The sequence below is a fragment of the Crassostrea angulata genome, chromosome 9, assembly GCF_025612915.1.
Source record: "Crassostrea angulata isolate pt1a10 chromosome 9, ASM2561291v2, whole genome shotgun sequence".
Lineage (NCBI taxonomy): Eukaryota > Metazoa > Mollusca > Bivalvia > Ostreida > Ostreidae > Magallana > Magallana angulata.
Window position 1 is genome coordinate 32,508,057 of NC_069119.1, and position 26,995 is coordinate 32,535,051.

General features: G+C 31.0%; 2 pseudogenes; both read left to right on the top strand.

Moving 5' to 3' along the window:
- Nucleotides 1-6,320: 6,320 nt before the first annotated feature.
- On the top strand, nt 6,321-13,656 carry LOC128162287 (uncharacterized; annotated as a pseudogene).
- A 3,934-nt stretch (nt 13,657-17,590) lies between these two features.
- Nucleotides 17,591-26,648, top strand: LOC128163212 (uncharacterized; annotated as a pseudogene).
- Nucleotides 26,649-26,995: the final 347 nt, after the last annotated feature.

Here is a 26,995-nt window from a genome sequence, read left to right on the forward strand (position 1 = left end):
AAATTTAATTTGATTAGAAATGCATTTCTAAAGCATTGTACATAATAAAAAAATAAAAATGAAATTTAACCAAAATCGTGAACATGCCCCTTTAATAGGTTTTGTGATTTTATTTTATAAACTATAACCAAAATAATTTTAACTGCCTAAAAATATGCTTGAATATTGAGAATTCCTTTCAATTTCTGCGATTATTTTTAGTTTTAAAAATCGTCAGAATCCATGAGCTTCCGGGGCCTTCGCCCCCTGAGCCCCAAACACGCTTCGCCCTGGACCCACTGGGGGCCTCATGGCGGCCCCCAGACCCCCTGCCATTTTAAGCATGCACTTCGTTTCTGGTCTAGCTACGCCACTGAAAAGGAATCTAAATTTTGAAATTTATGATCTTAACATCTCAGGAGTCTCAAGAACGAGGCCAAATTTGCACAAAACTCAACAACCATTTTTTCTACTTATAAACATGTGCAATAAACTAAATGCATTGTTATGATGTCTAAGCAGCCCTATACTTAAAACTGATAATGGTAGAAAGCAGTTATTGAAAATAGGAAAAACAGGTTTAATATAGAAGGTATTCTTTTAAAGTAAAGAGTGATATACGGCTGTGCTAAAATCTGCTTTTGAATTTCTTGAAATTTAGAGAAGCTTATTTCACAACCAAGCCTTAGCTACAATTAATAGAAATGATATGTACAATAAACAAAACTTTTAAGTGTTCACCTATTGATATGTATTTACGATATGAAATAAGCATATTCATTTGTCTTGCCGTCGGGCTGACCAATTTCTACTTGCCACTCAAATTGTTAAGAACGATGCATTGACCTTTACCATCGGATACCTTGACAATTGCTAAACATTACAAACACTTTTGGTTTAGTTGAATTCTGCTTAGTGTTATTGGCTTGTCATAAGATGTCGATGAAAACACACTTATGAAATAGAAAAACTGTATCGAAATAACGTTTTCTTTGGATTTCTTAATACATAAAACAATCTCGATGACGAAATAGACATCAAATTTATAATGAGAACAATTTGTTGAGAAAACAATGCAGACTAAGATATTTTAACGTTTCTGACTGTGCTCTAAGTGATAATTGTGGCCATCTATGCTTAAAAATATTTCGCCATAAAACTACGAAACTCATGCACCAGAGTAACTGCGTATACCTTTGGTATTTGAACACGTTTGATATGATGTCCGTAAGCAATGATTGAAATTTGATAAGTAATCATTGATTAATAAATTAAAAACCTTTCATTTTCAATAAACTAGCCCGAAATGGCAAAATTTAAGTGTTAGGTGGTAGACACGTTTCGGCAGATTCAAGTCAGTGGGAGTTTGCATCAAAATATATGCATGCAATGAAATAATATTGAATGATAACGTAAAGAAAGAATATATTACCTGGGAACTTATTTAGGGTATACAAAGAAACTAAAAATTGACAAATGTTGAATAAATAAAATAAGTGGATTCTTTTTTTGAATGTGCGAATTAAATTTTGATGAATAGACGCTTGCAAAGCACGACCTCTGCTGAGAAAAATCGAATAGAACTTTCCAGAACGGGGTAACCAAGGGAGCTAGTTAACAGGACGAGTTTGTAATGCATCTCAGGCTGATACCTTTGACCCGCAAACTATGGTTAATTAAACAAGAGGCCCATGGGCCACAAATCCCTCACCTGAACAATAGACCTTGTATCATTTTATTACGAAAGGGTTTACTTTGAAGTGAACTCTGAGTAAATATTGTAAACTTCATATATTTCAAGATTTTGACATATATTAAAAAATACGTAAAAAGAAGAAACAATTTTATCTTTGGCATGTTTTTATTCATAGTTATTTTACACATCAAATGAGACTGAATTTTAAGCTCTAAAATACCCATTTGCAGTATAAAAAAATCCCATTTCACTGAAAAAATTGAAAAATATTCGTTAAATAATTAAAAGATGATACTGGCTTCTGTTTTGTATTTCAATCATTAAAAGCTTCTTTATCGATTCATCAAATAAAAATATTGCAGGTGTGATGAGGACATTAGTTTTTGCATTCTCATCGATCATCTGTTATATAGACTAAAGTCAAAAGACATGGAAAGTCTATATACAGTTGATAAAGTCTATCTATGATTCCTACTTTTTTTCCATAACCATTTTTTTATCTTTTGTTCCTTTATTTTTCCTAACTGTGTGTTTGTGAATCAAAACTTCATAAAAATTAAGATCCACATCTTTTTGAAATTGTTTGAATTTATGATCGATGATCCCGATCACTTGGATCCCGATGTGTGATTAATTGATTTCGGGATCGAAATTCCAAAAAAACTAGTCGATAAACATACACATGTATTTCCAGATAATTTAACTTTGATAAACTTATCATAGAATTTTTTTTTTTTTTTTTTTGAATACTTCTTTTAATAAAAAATGATTTAAATAATTTAGGATCTGCACTATCTTAAAATTTTGGCATAGTAATCTCACAAACTGTAGCATTGTAATTCTTAAAAAGAAGAGTTTAAAAACATTTTCCCATTATATAAGTCTATATGTTAAACTCTGAACATATTTTTGAGCCGTACGTAGTATTAGTCCAGGGATCACGGTTTTCACAATTTAGAACTTACACTATCTTAGGGTACTTGTATAGCAATCTCACTGATTTTAGCACTGTAGTCCTTGAGAATACATTTTTAAAAACATTTTCCCCCATATATTTCTATGTTAAATTTGTCTTTTTTAATCAACTTTGAACCCCTCTTGTGACCCCAGTATTGACCAGGGGACCACGATTTTTACAATTTAGAATCCTCACTATATATACAAGCTTTGGTGTAAATATTGGCATATCTGGTGCAGTGGTTCTTAAGAGAAAGATTTTTTAAGACACCCACCAAATTTTCGCAGTTTCGCAATTATCTCCCTTTTAAAAAAGGTTGTGCCCTTTATTTTAAGAATTTAGAATCCCCTTCCCATAAGGATGCTTTGTACCAAGTTTGGTTAAATTTGGCTCAGTGGTTCTAAAGAAGAAGTCAATAATGTGAAAAGTTTACAGACGGACGGACAGACGGACGGACGACGGACAACGGGTGATCAGAAAATCTCACTTGAACCTTCGGTTCAGGTGAGCTAAAAAAAAAACTAATTTAATAAAATGGAATAATTTGATACTATCTAAATATTTTTTTAATTTGATACTATTTTAGTTCTGATTAAAACAACTTTCCAGAACGAGTGCCAAGGAACGCGCTTAGACAAATAAACGTAACGAGGGAAAGTGATAGGCGAGTTGACTATTGGAAAAAAAAACTTTATATCTGGCAACTTTGATTTAAAATATGCAAATAAATATGCATCCACTGGCGTGTTTTTCATACATTTTTTAACAACAGATTTGAAGTAAACTTTCTTCAATAGATTGTAAACATTGAACAGATTGTACTATACGTCTATCTCTATTATAATAAGTTAATCTTTTTTGGAACAGTGACAAAAATTATAGAAAAATTTGACCTTAAGAACAAAATATATTTATACGACGCACTAAACACCGACTCATTGGTTTGAAAAAATGCCTTTTTACCAGTCAGCTGCAACATAAAGAATTAATGTACATGTATATATCCATTTCAGTTTATTTTTTTTTAAAAATTCTTGTTTTATTTTTTATGATTGTGCATTGATGAAAATTCACATCATTTTATTTTGTAATTTCAAAAATATTACATTCATGATGGTTTACACTAAACAGTTTTGTTGAGTGTAGTTCTTTCAATTTTAAATCTTTTCATGCAATATAACTATTTTTAGAAAAAATATACCTAAACAAAATCATGAATTACAGGTAACCCTTTTGCAAGATATGCGAAGTCGTACTAAAATTAGATAGTCATAAATGAGAATTTGTATTTACATGGAACCATTACATATATATGTCTAAATCATTTTTATGTGAATTTATACCTCACGTTCTCTTTATCATTTCAAGATGAGCAATTGAATTTGAAAAGTTAAAAGGAAACATAATGTTGTTTTTTTTTTTTTAGTAACAACTTTATCACTATACAATACCACTTATAACCAGACTTCAGGATCTATATCCTTCTTCACAACATGGAAAGTCGTCAATGAAAAGAGTAATGTATCAATCACAAATTATTCTATGAGTGTGTTATTACCAAACTGCACTTTCAAAACAAGTATGGCTGTTTGTCTGAACTTATCATCATTTATATTGATGGTTTATTTCCTTGCTTATGCTCATCAGAAAGAAATACTTCCGGGATAAGCAAGCATGATAAACGGAAAAGTACTTGTTTTTTGTTGAGTTTTTAAAATTTTCTCTGAAATTTACATAGGTCATGTGAGATTAACATCTGTAAATGTAATTAGTGGTTAAGAGAAATATAAACGTTAATGGTTGGTGATTTTTACTCCGGAAGAGTATTCAATTGATAATTTATTATAAATTTTTATATTGACAAATTAATTGTGTCTAACATAGAATGGATAATCAAATACCCTGTCGCATGTTAAAATTGTACCAACAAGGTTATATTCTATGTACCTAATATGACAAGTAGGTATATCGCCGAAAATACTACTGTAACAATTACAACCATAAACTACCATATTTGCAAGATTTATTTAGTATAAAAATTATCTTTAATCAGCTTACATGAACCTTTTTTTGCAGTATGTCTTTTAAGCCTGAATAATTTTAAGATCTGTTTGTATATTGAGACATAAATTGCGCTTCTTCCACAACAACTTTTTAATGAGAAAGTGGACATTTACTCCCCGCAAACTTTTCATTTAACTTCCAGTTTGACACCAATTGACTGAACTTTGTAAAGAAAAGGGGACGCCATACTTTTCTTATTTCAATGTACACTTAAGAAAATGACATTTATTCATCGATTGATAGCAGACATAAGCAAGGTTTTTTTTTTTAATTTGATATTTTTCCGTAAGTAAAAACTGTCGATTTGCAACCCGAAATAAAAAATTAAATTTTCAGTATCTGTTTGTGAAAACACTACGAATCGATTTTGAATTGCAGATTCCAATAAATTCAAATGTTTAGGGTGCAGGTGGGGTTTTCATTATCAAAAGAAATAAAAATTGGATAAATATGTCAGTTTTTTTAATATTTGATCGTCCAATTGCTGAAGATTATATAAATACATGTAAAAGGTCATAATTCTTTTGAGTACAGTGGGACTTCAGATATCCGGACGCCAGATATCCGGACGCTTCAGTTTACGGATGATTTTGTTTGGGAACAGGTTTTTTATACGTTATTTTGTCTCATTTCTCCGGAATACCGAGTTCCGGATCCGGGCGGCCTGTTTTGACCACAAAACACAGATCACTATTAATTTCGCTTCATTTAACCGGACAGTAAATTATCATGTAACCCCACTCAATATTACCGAAAGTTTAAGTCTGTCAATTGAGTTTCACACTTTTTTCAGGTGTTAGACCCTCATGAGTAGTTGTATAAGTACTCTAACGTCCTAAATCACTTTCAAACAACCGACAGTGCTTACAGTCAGACAGGATTAGTTATGGCTCACCGCACGTGGCTTAGGTATCGTTACATGTACAGATATCACGTGTCATTGCTTTTTAAAATTCCCTTTATTTTAAACGAAGAATTTAAAAAACCGAGAAAGATACATGCATCCTGGTGGTTGATCTATTCAAAGATGCTATCTTAAACGAATACTCATGAAAGCCTTATTAGATTAAGTCAAAACTGGAAATTGACGGAGAAAACATAATGAAAGCATGTTGACTCATCGTAAGTGCACCGGTGTATTTTGCAAGTTTCAGCTAGAAACAAATATTTTATTTATCAAATAAACGTTTTTGAAGAATTAGAATAAATTTTAAAAATAATTCATCAATAATTGTGGAAATTGGCGTGTCGTGAAACGTAAAGTAAAAAAAATTAAGGTAAATAAATCACACGAATGTTCAGCAAAATCGGTTGAAATCATTATGGTCCGGTTAAAATTATTTTAAAAATATTTGATCGTTCAATTGCTGAAAATTATATAGATACATGTAAAAGGTAATAATTCTTCGAGTATATGTATTATAAGGTGATGATTATAATTTGCCCGGGATCAAATATTTCATAAAGCCCTTAAGATTTGATTGAATTTGACATTTGTTATTAATCTATGTATATTCATTTCGTAAAATTACGACAAGCAAACAAAAACAAAATGTATCTCATATAAATAACGTATAAAAAAAATTCCCGTGAAACATGAATAAGTTATAGAAAGGTTATGTAATGCCATTACAACGGATTAGAACAATTCTCACCAAAAGGTATATAACACAAGAGGTGCCTTACAACGATACGCTAACCTATTAGAGTACCTTTTGTGATAAACATTATGCTCTTTGATTGAGATCATTATTTCCCCGTGTGAGCCCCGTCTTGCCTCTTATCTTAACCTCTACAAACTGTTCGGGCATACATCACATTGAATGATAAACCAAAAAGGAACGTGTAAATGGGTAAGTATAGTTTTTAATATTATTTCATAAAGAAATAAAAATAAATTATGAAGAAGATGTTTGGTAAAAAAAAAAAACCCAGCATGTACAATGTATGACTCAAAACAGCCTTAATTCGATAATGTTTAATGAGATTGATACGTGTCAGTTTCTTTTTTTGTATGGCAGACATATACCATCATTTTTTGATTTGAAGACTCAACCATTACGTATACACTCCAAGGAATCGAATTTTGTCAACATTTATTTCGATGATTATTATAATTATGTTCAAAAGAAAAGATAATGATATATATATATATATATATATATATATATATATATATATATATATATATATATATATATATATATATATATATATATATATATCTTTATCATTCACTCAATTTGAGAGTTATTGCAATGTTTGTGCTTATTATTTGTATATATCTATGCAATGTGTATCGTCCCGATCCTCTCAAATTGTCGTTTAACTGCATTCCACCTGTATCTCAAACGACCGTGTAGTGAGAGGCCAGCGCGCTAGTTTCCCTTCGTCATCAAAAGCAAGATTTTTGTCTTGCCTAGATGGCCCAGTGGTTAGCGCGGTGGTCGCTCACTGCTAGGAGAATGGGTTCCAGAGGTCGTGAGTTCAAGCCCCGGCCGGGGCGGAGGTGGAGCTCCAAAAAGGTGAATATCTCTGTGCTTAATGTATATCTTTATCATTCACTATGGGCAGGTATATGTCAATTTGAGAGTTATTGCAATGTTTGTGCTTATTATTTGTGTATATATATATATATATATATATATATATATATATATATATAGTCTTCCAGATACGTATACACCAGAATTTCATGACAAGAGTGTTGTTTTGCAAAAGCCCCACAATACTTGAGGAAAAACTGGATTGAAAGTGTCAAAACTTAGTTACGGTAAGAGTAATCTTTCTGTTCATCACTATATAAATGTCTTGAATCTGTTGTGAATTTATTTCTATGTCGCATTAGGTGATATAAAGATATAAAACAGAGATTCTTTGTCTTTCAAAATGCTTGAACTGATTTAAGAATAGGAACATTGTGAATTGTAGAAAAATTTATTCAAACGAATGTAAATTTTGTACAAAACCGAATTACTGTAGTACATGAATGTAGAGTGAACAGAGTCTTTAAAAGGTTATACTTAAAATTTATTAACCGAATAAAAATGTTAATGTCAAAATCTACTTTCGGTAAGTCAAATCATTGTGCTCATAGCTATATTTCTTTTGTTGTTGTAACTGATATTAAGAAGATAAATATTGATATTTAAAAATTGGTTCAAGCTTGTCTTTAAATTTGAGTTTTGAAAAATGATCTGTTAATAATTGTCTTCGTACCAGCAAGCATTTTAAAATGTTTCAACTGATTTCAAATAATGCCATTCAGTGTGGATTGGAGATACTTAAAAACTTAAAACCAAATGGCTGATTACAAAAAACAAAAGATCTAGTTTACTGCATGGTGTAGCAGAAAGAGGATTCTTAAAAAGTTCATTAGCCGATCAAAATGTGCCTCTTATAACTAAATCTCACTCAGATGTACAATGTATCATAAGTCTCTTTTAAATGTCAAGTATATATAAGGCGAAAATTAGTGAAAGTCCTCACTCTATGATTCTGGTTGTTATGACAATGAATCTAGGCCCCCATAAATGCATATACTGAAAACTACTAATATGTTTTACGGTGCAACCGTTGGGGCGAGCACAGCATGTGATCAAACAATGAATTATAATAAATCAATAAAAATAAAATTAACAACGTAAAATTTGAATGCAAAAAAATAAAACATACCTATTTTTCAGTAAATTTTCATTATTCATAGTTTATAAGATTTGTTATAATTTATTTATTTATAAGTAGAACAGTAGTTTAATCTCAGATACAATGTTGTTGAATAATAAAGATTTTAATATATAAATATTCATTGCACTGTATCTCCTCTTTTAAAGTGATAATAACGTAAGTTTATCCCCTTTTTTTGCAGAAGACATGTTTTCTTAAACCTACATATAAAACTTGACTCATCATAGAGCTCCATTTTTTTTTTCCAATCTACACATAGAAAATCGACTTATCATGGATTTGCCCCCTCCACTTTAAAAAAAAAATTATGTTTGATTATTATTTTTTTTATTTACACTTAAAAATATTTGCTTATCATATTAAAAGAACATGGTGCCCCCCCCCCCCCCCCCCCACCGGCATGTTATAAATGGAAGTGAAAATAAAGAAACAATTGAACTGCTAAAGAGCTGAAGGATTAGAATTTTCATGATTTTTTTTCTTTTTGCTTGCAAAGATTTTTTGGATGATGAGGTTGCCATCCACCCATCCACTCCCTTTTAAAAAAAAGCACGTGTACGTTCCGGGAATTTACCGTACTTATAGTGAATAAAATAAATGTGAGCATTCATCCAAATAAGTGCAATTTACAACTGTTTCCTGTATCTGAAGAAATGTCCTTATTCTTCAGCTGTTCTTTAGCTTAGCCTTTGCAAGATTTTGAGAGGATTTTGGTCATTTCAGCAGATTTACAATAACTTCAATTAGAGTAATTTCCCCTTATCAGTGCTTATTGTGACGTCAAAGCTGACGTTGGTTAAGTGTCGCCTGACTCTTCAAAACTCCCCTGAGAAATAAAAGTACGCGAAGTATACTGTCTTATTTACTGAAAAAAGCATGATGTTCTTAAAATTACACATCTTATATATGCTTCTCAAAAGTTGTACTGAGGTTGGAAACCATTGGTACTATGAATTGTGGGTCAAAATTTACTGACGCCGAAAAAATCTTTCGGATCAATGTGTAAACCTTTGTGACGTCACTCGATTATTGTTGATTGAGAGTGTACTGACGTGAACTTTAGATGTAGCACTGACTGTATGTCGTATAGTAGGCTCATACATCGTTATTGTTTTTATTGTCTTGCTGATTCTCGTGAGAGTGTGAAGTGATAAAAATTGCCATTATTACAGGGAACTACTGGGACGATTAAAACAATGCATTACTGGTCCGATTTACTGACGCCAAAAACATCCGTTGAGTGAATGTGCAACTAGTCCGAATTTTCTATTCACACATGCCTTGCCGGTAGAGCTCGCTTTGCTCCGGCGCTGCGCGCCGGCAAGCTGCGCTCGGTATAATACCGTCCCTATAAGTTGCCATTAGGTATTCCAATTATTTTGCATCAATTATTTGCATTCATTGGTCAGAATTAAAAATGTGTTTTTCTTCGAAGTTTTTTCTACAATTTTTTACTATCAAATTTTGTTTTTCATGCAGCATCAGGTTGTAAGATATTATTTCATCAAGTCTCAAATTTTTTTCACAAAATACACTTCTTTTAAAAGCTAAATAGTTTGCAAACAGACAAAAAAATACAATTAGAGGCTATTTAAATGTCATCTTTCTAACTTAAACGTTTATCTAACAAAATTCTAACTGAAATACCATCTCAAAATTGTATCTGTTATACGTATAATAAATGTATCTGTAATAAATTTCCATCATAACTTTGACAGTTTACAATAAAATTCTGAGAAATAATATTCATTAATAATTTCTCTCTTAGTTACTATTAATAAAACGAGATAAAATTTCTTTTCAGGGGCTTCATCTCTAGGAAACGTTTTCCGTTCAACCAATGAGAGTCAGAGTATAGAGGTGGTTCATGAGGCCCTCCGACAGGGTATAAACTACATTGATTTAGCGCCTTGGTATGGACACGGGCTGGCAGAGAAGGTGCTGGGAAAGGTATTTTGCATCAATAATCAAAATTTTAAAGATAATGCAAAACTTGTTTCATTTTCTTTGAAATTTTATGCGCGGCAAATTTCCATGAGGTGAAAAACAAAACACTTCTTGTTCAACTTCGGTTAAGATATCATTGATTTGCATGCATGTATGTCTCTCAATTACCTCAAACGGAAAGTGAAGACCGCCTGCTTTTATCTAAATTGACTGCAATCAAAAAAATGTTCAATGTGTATTTAAAATAGAAACGCCATTGGAACGAGTTATGTTTGATAGGGTGAACTTAATACCATCAAATCAAAGAGTGTGCAAATTGCTACAAATATATTTCTTAATATTGCCTCAGGCATTAGATGGCATTGGATGGCATCCCCAGAACCGATTATACATTGCTACAAAAGTAGGCCGCTGTCAACCGGAAGTGTCTGCTGAGAGGACGTTAGAATACGGAGTGTGGACGAAGTGTACCAAGAATGTGACTGGACTTTGTTGATATCATACAGGTTGTCTCTCTTTGCATTGTACAATGTTAAGTCATAAATAAGAAAAATGGCAATACATTGTAAGCATAGGAGTAAAACGATAAATTTAATTCTGATGATAAATATTACAAAGGAATACTAGTTACAAGCTATAATTACTTCTTTTGTTCTGGAAGGCACCAAGAGTCAACTACTTCTTTTGTTCCTGAAGGTCTATGATATGGAATTTGCACCTAGTCTAGATATGATTATGAATGAAACACTTTATAGGTATAGGTTTATAGGAATCACTTGATATCCATTCGAAAACTTTCGGTATAAAACGTTATGATTATCTTCTGTTTTTCTTCTTCTGTCTTTGAATTTTTTTCAAAAAATATTTTTTTTACAAAATTACTTTAAAACGGCGCAATTTGTTTCTGAAGCTATACTTTTTTAAAAAAAAAAATTATAGTTTGCGATTGCATGTTTTTAAAAAAAAAGAGAAAAATGTACTACAAACATTACAAGTAAACTCAATTTTTTGATAAGCATTGAATTTCTTTTTGGAGCGTTGTACAATATTTCAGTAAAATCCTATTGAATGAATATATTGTTAAATACTTGATTAAACAACTAATTCAAAGGAAACGCCGTTACAATTGTCGATGTATGTATTTGCTTAAAGCCTTTTTTAATTGATGTAGAACTGTGCTTGAGAGAAGAACCGTAATAATCGACACGGTTTTGACCTACTGTAGAGCATGTATCCATGACAACGGATTGCAAGAATATATATCGTTCTGTAAGGTATATTTAACAAAATAAATCATCGCTTTTATCAATTTGTAAAATTCAACAAAAATAAAAGAAAATCATTATTCAATGTTATCACTACGTAGCTATAGCAAATGAATGTTTCAAAAAATATAATTACAACCCATTCAAATATTTTATGGTGTCATTCTGAATTGCTGAATACCAATTTTCGTGGATTTCGTTGTTTGGTAAATCAACGGAAATTTAACGTTCATTAAGTGCAACTTACAATGCCGGATTAATGGGATCATCGTCCACAAATTGTAGTATTCTCAAACACAGAAAATATTTGAAAAAGTGATGTCTACAAATATTAATGAAACCAAAGCATATACCGTATACAGTTCATAATGATGCCATTATGCGACATTGACAGGAAAGGGGCATAGGCATTTTCAATGCTTCACCGATTGCAATGGGCCTACTTTCAAATCAAGGACCGCCCGATTGGCATCCTGCAACAACAGATATCAAAGAAGCTTGTGCTAGATCAGCATCATTTTGTAGAGTAAGATTGTTGTTGTTGTCCTTGTCTCTGATCAATAAAAAAATCATTAAACTTTACTGCACATTTTGAGTACGTTATTAACTGATGATAACTTATATTGCTATCAATCTTTTTTACAATCTAAATGACATCATGTTTTTTTAAAAATTTAGCAAAATAAATAAAAATAAACAAATTTGCTCCAATTCGAGAAACGTTACCCAAAGATATTGATGACAAATTCACAATTTTAGAATTTCATTGTGCACAATTGATGAATTAGATAAACAAAATATTTGGTGATAATAATTAACTGATCTTGTATAGCCTTGCATAGTCAAAGCATTTTTTTTATTCACACATTAGGAAAATGATTGCGATATTTCAAAACTTGCAATGGCGTATACCTTGGGGTTTCCTGGCATACACACCACATTGTTTAGTACTGCAAGGTAAATTCAGTTTTAAAAAACATGTCTTGCTTCTGAGCCATTGGACATTACGAACAATAATAATTAATATAATATCAAACATAAAAAAATTACCAAGTTTAATTTTTGATTTAATAATTTACATGTTCTTTTCCATATGATTTTTCATCTCTATCCATAACTACATATACTTATCAACCTTTTCAATCATGCAATTTAGCCTCTATCAAAGCTTTTACGTTTATTTTTCATTTTAAGTATGGGAAATTTAAGAAAAAATTTAGCATGTGCTAACACTCAACTCTCACACAAAGAAGAAGACGTTTTAAAGGAGGTTATTAAAAGGTATATAAGGATCATTATTATGTGCAATTTATAGTAATAATTGCTTAATTTTATAAGACGATATGTCGAATTGATTCAAAAATAATTTGATTCATACTAATTTTTTTTGTTTGTTTTTGTTTTTGGTTCTTTTGGGGTTTTTGGGGTTTTTTTATATAATTTTCGTATTGACACTCTATTGGCTAAACTTGTGAAGAGAAGTCGAATTGAATGGCATGATTAAGCAATAGTTGGGTTTCCAAAAAGTCTTATATGTATACAAATATTTCTTTGTTGAAGTTATTTTATTGAATGTTATATAGGTATATAGATCCGCTCCCAGTACACCATTGGGAGAATGTAGAGGTAGACGAATACAAGCGTCAACTACAGGGTGTACCAGATGAACATACCTTCAAACTTGGTTGTCGCTGTTCATTGATATTATTTTACGGGCTTCAGGTCTATCAATTCAGTATTTATTTTTTATTCAAAGTAAACTATTGCTCAAACTTGAGGTTTTTGTTGTTTTTGTTGTTGTTGGATTTTTTTTTTTTGGGGGGGGGGGGGGGGTTGGGGGTTGGGGGGGGGTTGCTTTTTATTTTGATGTTTGTTTGTTTTTGGTTTTTTATTTGGTCCTTTTTTTTTTTGCTTTTGTTTGTTTTGTTTGTTTTTTTCTTTTTTGTTTGGGGGGGGGGGGGTTAAAGAAATGTAACATCATACTTTCATACTTTCTAATGTATAATAGATTGAAAACAGTGGGCAACATACATTCATACGGGAGGTCAAATACCTTCTAGTCTGGTTTGTAGTGTTTCTACAGTAGTTTTTTTATTGAACACATATTTTATTAACAAGACTGAACATAAAATTGAATTAATATAATAAAATTCATATTACTCATTTAATTGAATTCAGTTTATTGCCCATATTTTATAAACATGGAAAACCTTCACTAATTATTTCTTTGTATATGCCAAAGCACATCAGAAATTCCTACATGTATGACACATTTCATTTGAAAGATATTTCAAAAAGCTGTTCCATTTTTTTTTTCATGCTTAGACACCAAAACTATGGTGAATATATTTCGTATCCAACAAAAATTATTGTTTGATAAATGTTTAATGTAAAGATTATTCAAAGGTATTTCAAAGACATTTTATTTTGAGTCTTCCCTGGAAGACAAATAAGTCTAAAAAATTTAAAAAACTATTATGCTTGATAATCAATTTGAAATACAACAAACACAAATTATTATTATCATCAGTGTTGATTGATTTAATTTAAAAGTTGTTAAAGGTAATTTTGTTTTGTATATTTAAACAATTGTGTTCAAATGTTAATCATGTTATCTAATTTCTATTTTGCACTCACATAAAAAGACATATTAAATATTGTTTATCGTCAGACCTAAAACAGAGAATAAAGATACTTTTATAATTAAATGTTAAGGCGGGTTATGTATTTTTGCTGGCTTGTCACAGCCTTCATATTCCGCATATGATGCACATATATGTAAGGAAACATTTTATAGTTTAAATAACATCAACCCCATTATTTTTATTTAATTAATTAGGTCAGGGTTGCGAAACTTACAACCAAAGACGACAAAAGCCAAACATTTTCCATGGCCTTTTATTCTATATCTAGTTGCAAGTTTATGCATGCTTATCTACTACAGAATGATAGGTGACATATTTCATGATACTATCTTGCTTCAACTGTATATTTGTATGTCACTTTGAATTGATTAACCTGTGCTTTTTCGAGTCAAAAGATATTGTAGATTTTATCAAGTATCAGCACTTACAACTTTATATGTCCACCTAAATGTAAAAAAAATATAATGACACTTAACTGTATACTTAAATCTACATTTGTTGGTTTTTTGTTTTTTGTTTTACAAAAAAAAAAAAAAAATTATGTTTCATTAATTGTTGTTGGTGTTGAAAAAAGAAGAAGCTGAGTGATTAAGAAGGCCGATTTGGTTTTTTTGCAGAAAAACTACAATAGCTAAACTCTTTAACACTTTTAATCATATGTCATTTAACCCTAAACTTTAGTTTATTTTACGAAAATCGACCGTCCCGTCTGGTCTGGTAGGGACCATCTCAAAATAGAGGTACATTTACTATAGGAATATATTGGAAATTATCATTTTTCGCACTTCGAAGCAGAATAAAAAATACTACAATAGCTTTTTTCTCAAATTATTATATATGATTAGTAATATTATTTCCTACGATTATTTGTATATGATTATAAGGAGAACAATCAATTAAATGTAAGTATATATTAGGTGATGCATGCAGCTTCAAAGGAAGCGAGCTTCGCTACCGTCGGCTACGTTCTCTCTTTATTGCTTGTTATACTCTGTCCTTAGTTTCTGCTTCCATCACTTCTTGCTTAACATTTTGATAACCACTAATACCAAGTTCAATCACTCGAATGATAAAGGTCAGAGGGTTTCTGTTTTGAAACACCTCTTCTGCCGTTTCAGGTTTCAATACACAACCAAAAATAAAAATTCTACGGTTAGTAGTGCATGCACTATGCTTTGATAGTAGTCAGGGTTTGATACATTTATGCAACAAACCCTGACTACTATTTAATCAAAGCAAATGCTAAACAGGTACAGCACTTTTAATATATACACATTTATTAAATATTTATCTGTAAAATTTGAAATTAGAGTGTGAAGTTTATACAAGTGTACAGATAACAGATTTAAGTGTCAAATTTGAAAAGTAAATAAGTGTTAATATGGCACTAACACGTTTCTGTAGATGGACGTTGTTATGTAGGCCACCACTTCTATTAGAGCCTTATCTTAGCCAACAAATTGAGGTCATGGAGAAATTAAACTATTTAATACAAACGCGCCAAAAAAGTCAACAAGAGATCTACGCTTAGAGGTCTATTGGTCGTATATTTAGTTGTGATTCAATTTTCTATAATTGGGATATACAATTATAATTTAATAACTTGTGATTTTTTGTTCAAATAAACAAAGTGTTTCTCAAAAAATATTAAATAGGACGCGAATTCTGATAGTAGTGTTTACTGTTCTATTAATCAAATTTGTCTATCAGTCTCGATTGTTATTGAATGAAACATTTTTTTTCATTTTCAGTGTCAATCCGGTATACTCAGGTGAACAATGCCATCAGTATCAATATTATTATGTACATGTAAATTATATGTGATGTACATGTGTATAATCGCATTTCAGTACACAGAGTAGGTTAAAAAATCATCATCAGACTCATTAAAATGTTTTCTAAAGCCTACTGCTTACAAACATGGGTAAATATCTAAGTTAATACATTGACTTTTTATGAGTCAATGCCAACTTTTCAAGAAATATTGCTTTGAGTTTTTTACCATGCGTAATAGTGTGGATCTACTTTTTCGTTTTGTTACTATTTACGGAATGCCAGGATTTATTCTAAAAGCAAAGACCAGGAGTTTTTGACACAATGTGACTTTAAAGAATTTAAATGAAAAATTATGGGAATTGTTTACAGGCTTGTGCTATGTCAGTGTTTATTATTTTTTAATAAAGCGCTAAGCGTACGCAGTCTATCCCCAATGATTTCTGCAAAAATCGACAGATAGCAATGATGTTTACACTCCCTAGACAACAGATCTAGAAAGTAAATTTTACATTTATTCTCAAGAACACAAAGAACATCCAAGAGAGAACAAAATGCTTCTTAAATAAAATATGTTTTCTATTTACTCTATAGATTTCAGTCTGGCTGTTTCTATAGAACTATGAATTAACTATAAGTGTCCGTAAGAAACAGAGGGAATAATACTTGGTAGATGTAAACATTTCTCAATGAATCCCCAATTCCACGCTTTACTTATCTGTTACTTTTCAGAATTTTTTTTTTCTCAGAAGTTTTTATCCGATATTCTTTGATGAATATGGGTTATTAAGGTAGCGATCATTGCAGAAAAAAATTATGTATTTTTTTCTGCAAGGTCGCTACTTTCATATCCCGAATGAATCATCAAAGAAAGAATTTTATTGTTTAAATAAACAGCAATATGATAAAGTTAACTAGGAGATACACATTGTTGGTCACGTGATCAAATGTTGTGTAGCCCGTATGGCTTCTCAAACGATTTTGATCAAGTACCAACCAAGTTTATATCCCGGTGAACTATTTAACATTGATGTTTATTACTCATTTTTACGTTTGAGAATAACGAATTGTTAAAAATCAATAATACACAATGTTTCGACGCTTACAATATTGCATCCGTCAAACGATAAGTCATGTGATAACCATTGTGACGTCATAAAAAAAGTAAATTTTGGGTGCTAAAATGCAAACTAAGGCACTTTTAAAAACTGTCAAGTATTATCACTTGTTACCACCCCCCCCCCCCACCCCCCAAGTTCTGTAAATATTTTATTAGACTAAGTATATTTTTGGATTATATTTAAGACTTAATTAAAAGTAACAAAAAAAATAGCTTATACATTGAATAAGTGTATCAATACTGTATTTTCTAATAACATAATGTACATGTCAATGCCAGCAGTTATCCGTCCTCGATTCCCAGGATTCTTGCATCTGTTATCAGTTACATAATCCTGCAGCCAAATCCATGTACATGTACAAGTCAGCAGTTATCAGTCCCTGATTTCCCAAGATTCACCCATTTTTTATCAGTTACATAATCCTGCACACTTCTTATAAAGTGCAATGTTGAATGCATTTAAGAATATTCAACAGTCAGAACGAGTGGACAACGAATTTGAGCTGGTTAGGAAATTACCTTATCTATGATATTTATTTAATTCATATAATCGTTTGAATGTTGTTTTCTTTTCAGTTTTGTTTAAAAATTCAATTACGATTACGTTGATTGGCCACAGTTTTAATGTATTTTCTTTCAATGACTCAGAATTACTCATAGCAACATCTAAAGGGTGATGGCCGCATACAGTTAGAGAATGTTCTTAGTGAAATGTTACCGTGATACCGGTATATGCAGTCTAAATACTTGTTAAGGTGATGGTACATACCCCACTAGATAAATATAATGCGTACAGAGTTTTTTCATATTTTTGAAACATATATCTGAGGATATGTTCTTATCAAATTTTACCCTGTTGGTTGGTCCATCGGTATTATAAAAGCTTAAAATAGAACCGATTGCGGAAAATGGCGCTTTTTCATACATCAAGAATGTAAACCTAAGCCTGAAATTTGAATTTCACAAAATCATTTTTTGACTTATATCCTATGTAAAATAAAGGAAAAATTATTTGAAAACAAAAAAATTTATGTTACACTTGTTTATTTACCAAAAGTAGATAAATCTGCATGCAAATGAGATAAAAAGAAATTTAAACTCTTATAATTATATTTACAGAATTCTCTAAAATTTTGATATTATTTAAACCTTAAAGCCCTTAATCCATTTGTAATCAAATCACCCAAGGGACCGGCCTTTTCAGGATCACAATAGGCGTATTTAAGGTAAAAATCATTAAAATATATATTTTGAAAAAAAAATCGTAAAAATTCCATTGTGCATAGGTTTATTATTTCATCATTCTAAAAAATGTGTTTAGATTATTGTTAAATCGAAAACATATCATGATTTAAACAAACTGTTGATTAATCTGTATTATTTAAACCGAAAAAAAGATTGTATCTTTGGATATCTGTAAGTATGATGGATCGAGATCGGTATTTAGAAATTGCAGTTACATGCGTGGATAATACTAACTACCTGATATGCCTTTAAGACAAAACTTCTGTTCAACCTTTTTTTACTGGTTTTAAAGACTGTTCTTAAAATGAAATAACTTTTCTTCAGCGCATGATTTTAATTCCAAAAACATTTCTTTTTGTGGAAAATATATCTATGCTCGTTGCTAAGCGAATATAGAATAAAGATGAAATAAGTCTAATTATTTCCCCTTGTGTATTTATCTCCCTTATGCGCTGGAATATAGATCTCGGTCAGGATTTCATTTTGGATGTTTATGGACTTTCAGGAATTAATGTTCAAAGAATTGGATTAAGATCAACCTTGTAATGAATTGATGTTTATACAGGACAAAAGTAAGCGGTCTTTATTTTCAAAACGAGTACTCGATCGACACAACCCAGTCAATTTTTCATTTCGCTGAGTAATAGGCTAATTGGCTAATTGATTGCAGTTTTCAGGATTTTTAATAGTTTTTTTTTTAAATACATTTCTAGGTAAGCTTGATTTTTTTGTTTTGAAACACATGTACACATTTTAACATTAGGTCTCGATTAGCTCGGGCACGGAAAAGACGTAATAACGCGTGAATTACGTCAGCCGTTGTTTTGTGATGTATGGATAATAACCTGAATAGAAAATGATAAGAAATTATACACAGTTCTTTAGTATCATAAGCATTTATTTATTATATTTATTCGTTAAATGCACCTGTTTGTGATCGGCTTCGGTCGATCACAGTTGTGTCCATATGAGACATACGGCAAATGTTACTATTTGTGCACGCAGTGCGCCATGTACAACTTAATTTACTACGCAATGACAACCTCATTTAAATCTTTAACAACACATAGATTATACTTAAAATAAAATTAATTTTTAAGATTAGAATTGAGGAAACGTATTGCTTTAATTTGTACCACAATATGCCTCTGTTTTATCGAAAAACGGCATGTACAGTAGCCGTGCACTGTTTAATTTTTTATGAGTAAACAACATTATATAGGAATCAAACACAGATAATTCTTTGTCTTCATACGAATTTTTTTTTTTATTCAGACTTTCATGCACAAATTATTCACATCTTCTTATATATTTAGTTTACAGTGCATACACATCACAAAGATTTAAGATAAAGTATAATATAGATACAGTCACATACCGAATATAAAAATGCACATGTACAGACAAGTGTATACACCAACAAACAGACATATATATTCACAAACAATCTCGAATACTGTCTTTTATCAACCATGAAAGTTTGAGTATTTTTAGTTATGAGGTGGGGGGGGGGGGTGGGTGAAAGAGGGTGGAGAAAGAGAGGGGAACACTATCTATCAAAAAGTCAGACATATGCAAGAGGATACATAATAGTAGACTTATATTTTCTTTTGCCATCATTTGCTTACAATTTCCTTGCAGCTATTATAAAAACATTTTATTACAATTCACAAATAGTTTGCCAATACTTTGCATACTCAGCAAATTTACAATTCTTCAGCAAAAGTAGTTTCTCAATATGTATTCTATCAGTGACAGTTCGTTTTAACATGAGCGTCGAGAGGTTTGGGACATTCTTATATTTACTGGCAAAAATAAATTGTTTTACTGTAAGAATCAATATGTTTTGAAGTTTATACATATTTCTGTTTTTTAATTTACCAAAAAGTACAGTTTTTTTTTTATCAAATATCATTAACAAATTAAACTTGCTTCTTAACCATTCTTCAAAGTAGAGCCATATTTCTTTGACATGAAAATAGTCCACAAATAAATGTTCTATAATTTTTATATCTTGATTACAGAAAGAGCAGGCTGGCGAATCAATTATATTGAGTTTGAAAAGGTACTCATTTGTTGGCAAAATTCTATGTAAAATCTGGAATTAAGACCATTGAAATTTGGATTCTTTCGAGGTTTTAAATGGGAGTTCAAAAATATTATTCCATTATATTCCTGTATAAGCAAAGCCACTTTCTGTCCACTTATATACTGAACGAATTGATTCTTTTTTGCTATCGATGAGTACATAAAAACATTCTGAGGGAATTTGGAATTAATGGTCCATATTCTACCTTATTATTATTTGAGGCTGTTAATCTTTCAAAAACTGCTCCTTTCAAACTCCTATATTCTAGAAAATTGGTCTTACCATTTGAGTTTTCAAGAGTTTCAAGGCTTTCAAAATTGCCACAATATGCCTGTGTTTTTTTTCGAAAAACGGCATGTACAGTAGCCATGCGCTGTTTAATTTTTTATGAGTAAACAACATTAAATAGGAATCAAACACAAATAATTTTTTGTTTTATTAACGAATATTAACTTTAATCATAAGTTAAAGAAAATTAAGTGTAAAAGAAATCAAGATAATGCATAAAATTTACATACGAGTTAATATTTATTAATGAACTCGGCCAAACAAAAGATTGAATGGGTTGTTGAAATACTTACTAAATATACTTAACGCAAAGGAGAGAATGGTTTGAAAAGATAAGCACTGACATGATACATCAATGTTAACAATTGTCACTGTTCTTCTATTGAAAAAGGGTTTGTTTTTTTTAATTCACATTTTGCATTGTTTAAATAAAATCTACTTGTCGTTGTTTTAGAATAAATCCTAGTATTGCGTAAACAAGTTACAAAACGAAAAAAAACGTACGATCACACAGGATCACGCACGGTTAAAAATGCTAACTAATTTTTCTGATACACGCACGACCCCGCAAGTTACACGAACGATTTAACACGATAAGCTTGTCAACAATAATGTTGTTACCAAAGTAACTGATCGTGAAGCTCTAAAGATTTTTAATGCAAACTGTAAGGATAAAATTAGGATTCATCCAGTCAGTTTGATGATGCAAACTGCAAACTTTATTACAACTGTACATGTAGCCTTTTTAAAAAAAAAAATGCGTTCAAAATCAAAGAAAAGTGTTCGATTGACAAGATTTATAATATACCACAGTGACTATGAATTTGTTTATTAGATATATTTACAAAAAACTGCAAACGCCGTCTAACTAAGAGTCATTTGTTGATAATTGTCTAAATATTTTTTTTTAAATAATGCAAACCTTCATGTATATTTTCATTAAATATGATTTGCTCAAACAAAGGGAAATGGCTTTGTATTTTGGGTTAAAATAGCTTTTTTCGTAATAGAAACTAACGGAAAAAGGATTTAAAAAAAAAAACATCTTTTCCCTGCGTGAACAATATTGCTTTTGGGGTGGTTTTAATATTGTTATTTAGCATATTCATACCAAACAGTTTGCTGTTTCACAAAAAGTTTGTTGTTTCACGCGAGAGTGGGCGGGGGGATAAGTCTACAAATCAAGATACATTCCAAAACAACCATTTTGCTGTGTAACCTTTTATAAATTAATTAGAATTATGAATTAAGATAAAACTTGACTTTGATATCTAACGTAAACATATGATTATTATCATTTTATGCATATATTGCCCGCTAAGTAATATTTTTCTCGCTCATAGAGACCAATTACAATGAGAACATTTTTAGACCTCCTGTATGCAAAACTTCCGTTTTAAAAAAGAATTATTTGATTACAAATTGTTTTCTATTAGGAATCAATTAGAAATTGATCATACTTTTTACTAAATAAGTTCGAATTCCGCTGGGTCTTTTATAATTTTTACCTCTCCAAAAAATATTAAAAACATATTCTTTTTAATTATATTTTGTAAAATATAACAATTTTTAAAACGGTGAAGGTATTTTGGTTTCTATTTATATTTATCTTCATTTATAGCGACAGTTGTCCCATATAACCTTAACACGTGATGAATATAATTATGCCTTTCAGTCAAGTAAAAGAAGACTAAAGAGTAACTGTAAGCCATCCAGTCCCCTTTCCAGACAAATCAGTTAACATTCAGTTGAATGAATGGCACAGATTCTTGCGTGAGTTTTTTTTTTAAATTATTTCTAGCAGTCATTAATTTTTGACTGGCCAACGTGACCCCATCTATTAGTTTCAGTCGGCCAGGATCTCAAACCGGAAGCCACGCGTAGAACATATGAATTGAGTCTACGCTTAGTAAAATAGCGCAGAGAGATTTCATGTTTTCATGCAATTTAGTTAATATTAAAAACAAACATTAAATCTTTCTAAGCGCTCTATGTTTTATCCAAATTATGTAAGAAAATAGACAAATAGTTTTATTGATCAATGGCGATTCATTTCACTGATTAGTAGAAGGGACGAAGGTTGAATTGAAAAAAAAGGTTCACAACGCTCTTTGCCTTTTTGAAATGTAGAGAATTTTATTTTAACACTCTATAACCTGAATAGTACCAAACCTCATGTGCGAGCTGTAAATATGATCACAGCTGGCTTACATATTAATGCGTTCTTCATTTTCTCTCTCAAAGACTACCAGTCCACTTGCAGTATGACTACTGTTCATTTCTAGAGAATTTTACACATAGTTACTAACAATAAGTCTGAGTATTTTCGTTCATGGACTCTGTAGTTAATAAAACTGAATTTAGATTCTGACCTCTGCATTTTAAGCTAAATCAATATAGATTATACATTATCTAATGCGTCAAACAAATAAATCGTTCAAAATATATTGTTCTTTAATATCTTAATGTGTATTTTCAGAAACTCGGCTGATCTTTCTCCAATCGGCGATTATTTCACACCAAGATTAGATTTATAAATTAAGAAATAATCTACGTTGTCATATTTTAAACATTTAATTTACCATGTGGTAGTAAATTTAAAAAAAAGACTTGTCACAATTTTAAGAAAATTAATCTTATCTCTTAAGGTTTCATTTCAAAATGCAGATACTCCACTAAAGGAATATATTAGAAATCCTCATTTTACACACTTTGAAGCAGATTTTGAAAATAATACAATAGCAATTTTCCCTCAAATTGTGAGATGTGATAAATAGTAAAATCATTTTCTACCGTATATGTAAATTGACTAGATTCTACTATCTGGTTTTAAATGAGGGTCGTCTTAGAATATAAAAATGCACTAAAATTTGCAGTATATTTTGAATATTACAAATGTACATAGGTAAAACAGATTCATTTAAAAATGTAGGATAGCATTATAATGTAAATAACATTTAAATGCCCTTCGATTTTTAAATTTTCTTTTATGTTAAATCCTCTAACGTACATGTACATGTACTCCTACAAAGTTTTATATGTTGTCATAACGTATTAAAGCACAATAGCAAAGCTCATTTACTGCTCCACGCAAAGTTGTTTAAAAATTCCTTTAAAAAGCTTTGTTTAGTTTTAAAAAAACCCATAAGAAGAATAAATACATTGTATTTTACGCGCAAATACACGCGGAAAGGATTTTTTAAGTTGGCCTCCTTGATAGTAATAATTCTATTTTTGATTACTTTTATCTCCCTGTGAACATTTGGATTGCTTTAAAATAATATTCATCATTTTAGATTCAACATGAGGAAGCCATGGAAGCTTTCAAAAGCTATATTAATTACATTAGGCTGTGTTGGATTTGCGCTAATGATAATTTTTCCAAAAAATCATTTGACACAAAAAAGACAAAACACAGAGGAGGTCGCAGTCATCATGCGCACATTTATTAAATCTAACATTGAAAATGCAAGCATAAAAAATTATATTTTGCAACCACATGGAAATTCACAAAATACAAAAGACAGAGACAAGCGTTATTCGCAGGCCAAACAGGACGAAGTAGTATACGGTATCCTTCAAAAGAAGAACGGTTTTTTCCTTGAAATTGGTGCACACGATGGTCAATATATCTCCAATACGCTTTGGTTAGAAAAACAACACAACTGGACCGGTTTGTTAATTGAAGGGAATCCTGATCTATGCAAAGAAATAGACAAATTAAAAAGAAATGCATGGCGTTTATGTGCCTGCTTGTCAAATTCTCAAACAAATATTTCTTTCATCAAAGGTGGCGATATAGGTGGAATCGAAGACCACCTTGATGAACACCACATGAAAATATTAGATCGAAAAAATAAAATCTTTGTTCCATGTTTCGCCATAGAACAGATTTTAAACAAAATCAGCGTCCATCATATTGATTTTTATTCCTTAGATGTTGAAGGAGGCGAAATGCCTATATTAGAATCAATGCGATCTAGTCTTAAATATGGAACGTTAACAGTCGATGTGTGGTCTATTGAATACAGAGTGTGGGACGATCATCAAACTCTTGTTGAAAAATCAAAAGAAAACTTGAATTCCTTACGAAAATATTTTGATGAACTGGGAGGCTATTTTGAACATTCGCAATTATCAGACGATGATAATACAAAGGATGGATACGCCCTTGACGTTGTGTTTGTTCGTATCGGAAAATGGTGTAAAACAAAAGTAAAATTTCCAAATGGGACTGACTGTCCAAAAAAACCAGAAAGCGTATCGAATTGATGACTTTCATCTACATCCCTTTCCCACTGAGAAAGTAAAGGACGCAGATAAGCGATATTCCCAAGCTAAACAAGATCAAGTTACATACGACATACTAAAGAGAAAAAGTGAATAGAAGCTCAAGATGGGCAATTTCTTTCAAATACGCTATGGCTAGAAAGACAACATGCTTGGACTCGACTTTTTATCGATGCAAATCCAGATTTATGTCCAAAAATTGATAAATTGAAGCGACATGCTTGGAGACTGTGTGCATGTCTCTCCACTGCTTTGGGTTCGGTGATATTCATAAAAGGAGACACAGTTGGTAGAGTGGAAAGTCACATCAATGGACATCATATGAAAATGGTTCAAAAGAGGGACAAAATGGAGGTCCCTTGTTATAGTTTGGAGGATGTTTTAGGTGAAATAAAGATATATCATATTGATTTTTTCTCTCTAGATGTTGAAGGTGCAGGAATGACAGTGCTTGAGTCTTTGAGAGATGGACTGGAAACAAACAATTTTACGGTGGATGTGTGGTCCATAGAGTACCGTGTTTGGGACGGGAAACTAGTTGTCTATGAGAAATCTCTGGAAAATTTGAATTCTCTTTAGTTAGAAGATACTTTCATAGTACATGTATCGGTGGTTATAGTGAACATTCACAGTTATCTAATGATGAGAACTTCAGCGATGGCTATGCTTTGGATGTTGTGTGTGTAAGAAACAAAATATTATGTAAAAATTATAAAACATTACCCAACGGTATGGAATGTTCAAACTGAGTTTCATTGACAGCGTTACCATTTGCATTCACGTACTTGATTGATTTTTTGGATATTGAATTTGATAGAGATTTTTATAAAATAACGATTAATTGAATAATTGAACGATTTTCGGGTTTTAATTGACCACTTGGTACTTTAAGTGTTTAAAGTGTAATTATGGCATTGTATATTTAACTTTTACTTCATAAATATCGTTGTTGCAATCCTAAATATTTTGTTCTATCAGCTCGACAAAGTTTGTTTTGGTGTCTCTTTATTTTTTCTTTGTGTGCATTTTTTTACATTTCTAAATTCCCAACTCACTTAAGTTGGATACTTCAATTCTTTTTTAACAAATTTCATCTGCCATCTGTGTGTTCCAATATTGTGTTCTTCTGCTAAAATTCATTTCTAAACAGATAAGTAGATATGAACAAAGCTTGCAAAAGAATATATTTATCAATCATACATGGTCTTAAGTTGAGATTGTGAAGATATAATTTAAGTGTTTCCTTTTTAAAAAAAAATTCTTGAATTAAATCAAATAACCAAACATGGCAAACATTATAAGCAATTGACTGAACGAATTGATTACGATTTCATTGTTTAGGTGGAAAAATACTTTTAAGAATGATCTTAAAGTTGTTTATTAAAAATGTATATTCCATGACTCTCAGAAAAGAGGTTCTGGCTCAAGTGTAGGTCAGAAATGTCATACAGTGTAAATGCACATATCATGTTTAAACATTTTTTGTCTACTAACGCCATATAAAAAAGTCTTTAATTCTTCCAACACTATTGAACGGAAACTGCATATTAAGCATTAAATGATATTCCTCTCTTTTCTTGTCTTAACTGAGGAAGACGTAAAGAAAATGCTGATCCATCTTGACAAAAGTAAAGCTTGCGGTCCTGATCTCATAAATCCTAGGCTCCTCAAAGAAGCTGCATCTATTCTCTGCTATCCTTTAACAAGGCTCTACAATAAATCTCTCAGTACTTCTTATTTTCCAGCCCCTTGGAAAATGGCCCACGTCATTCCTATTCATAAAAAAGGAAATACCAACGACTTTACCAACTATCGTCCAATCTCTCTTCTCTCTATTTCTGGCAAAATTTTTGAACAATGTGTCTACAATTTCATTTACGAATATTTTCAGAAATTCAATATCATTTGTGAAAATCAATTAGGCTTCAGACCTGGTGATTCCACAGTTA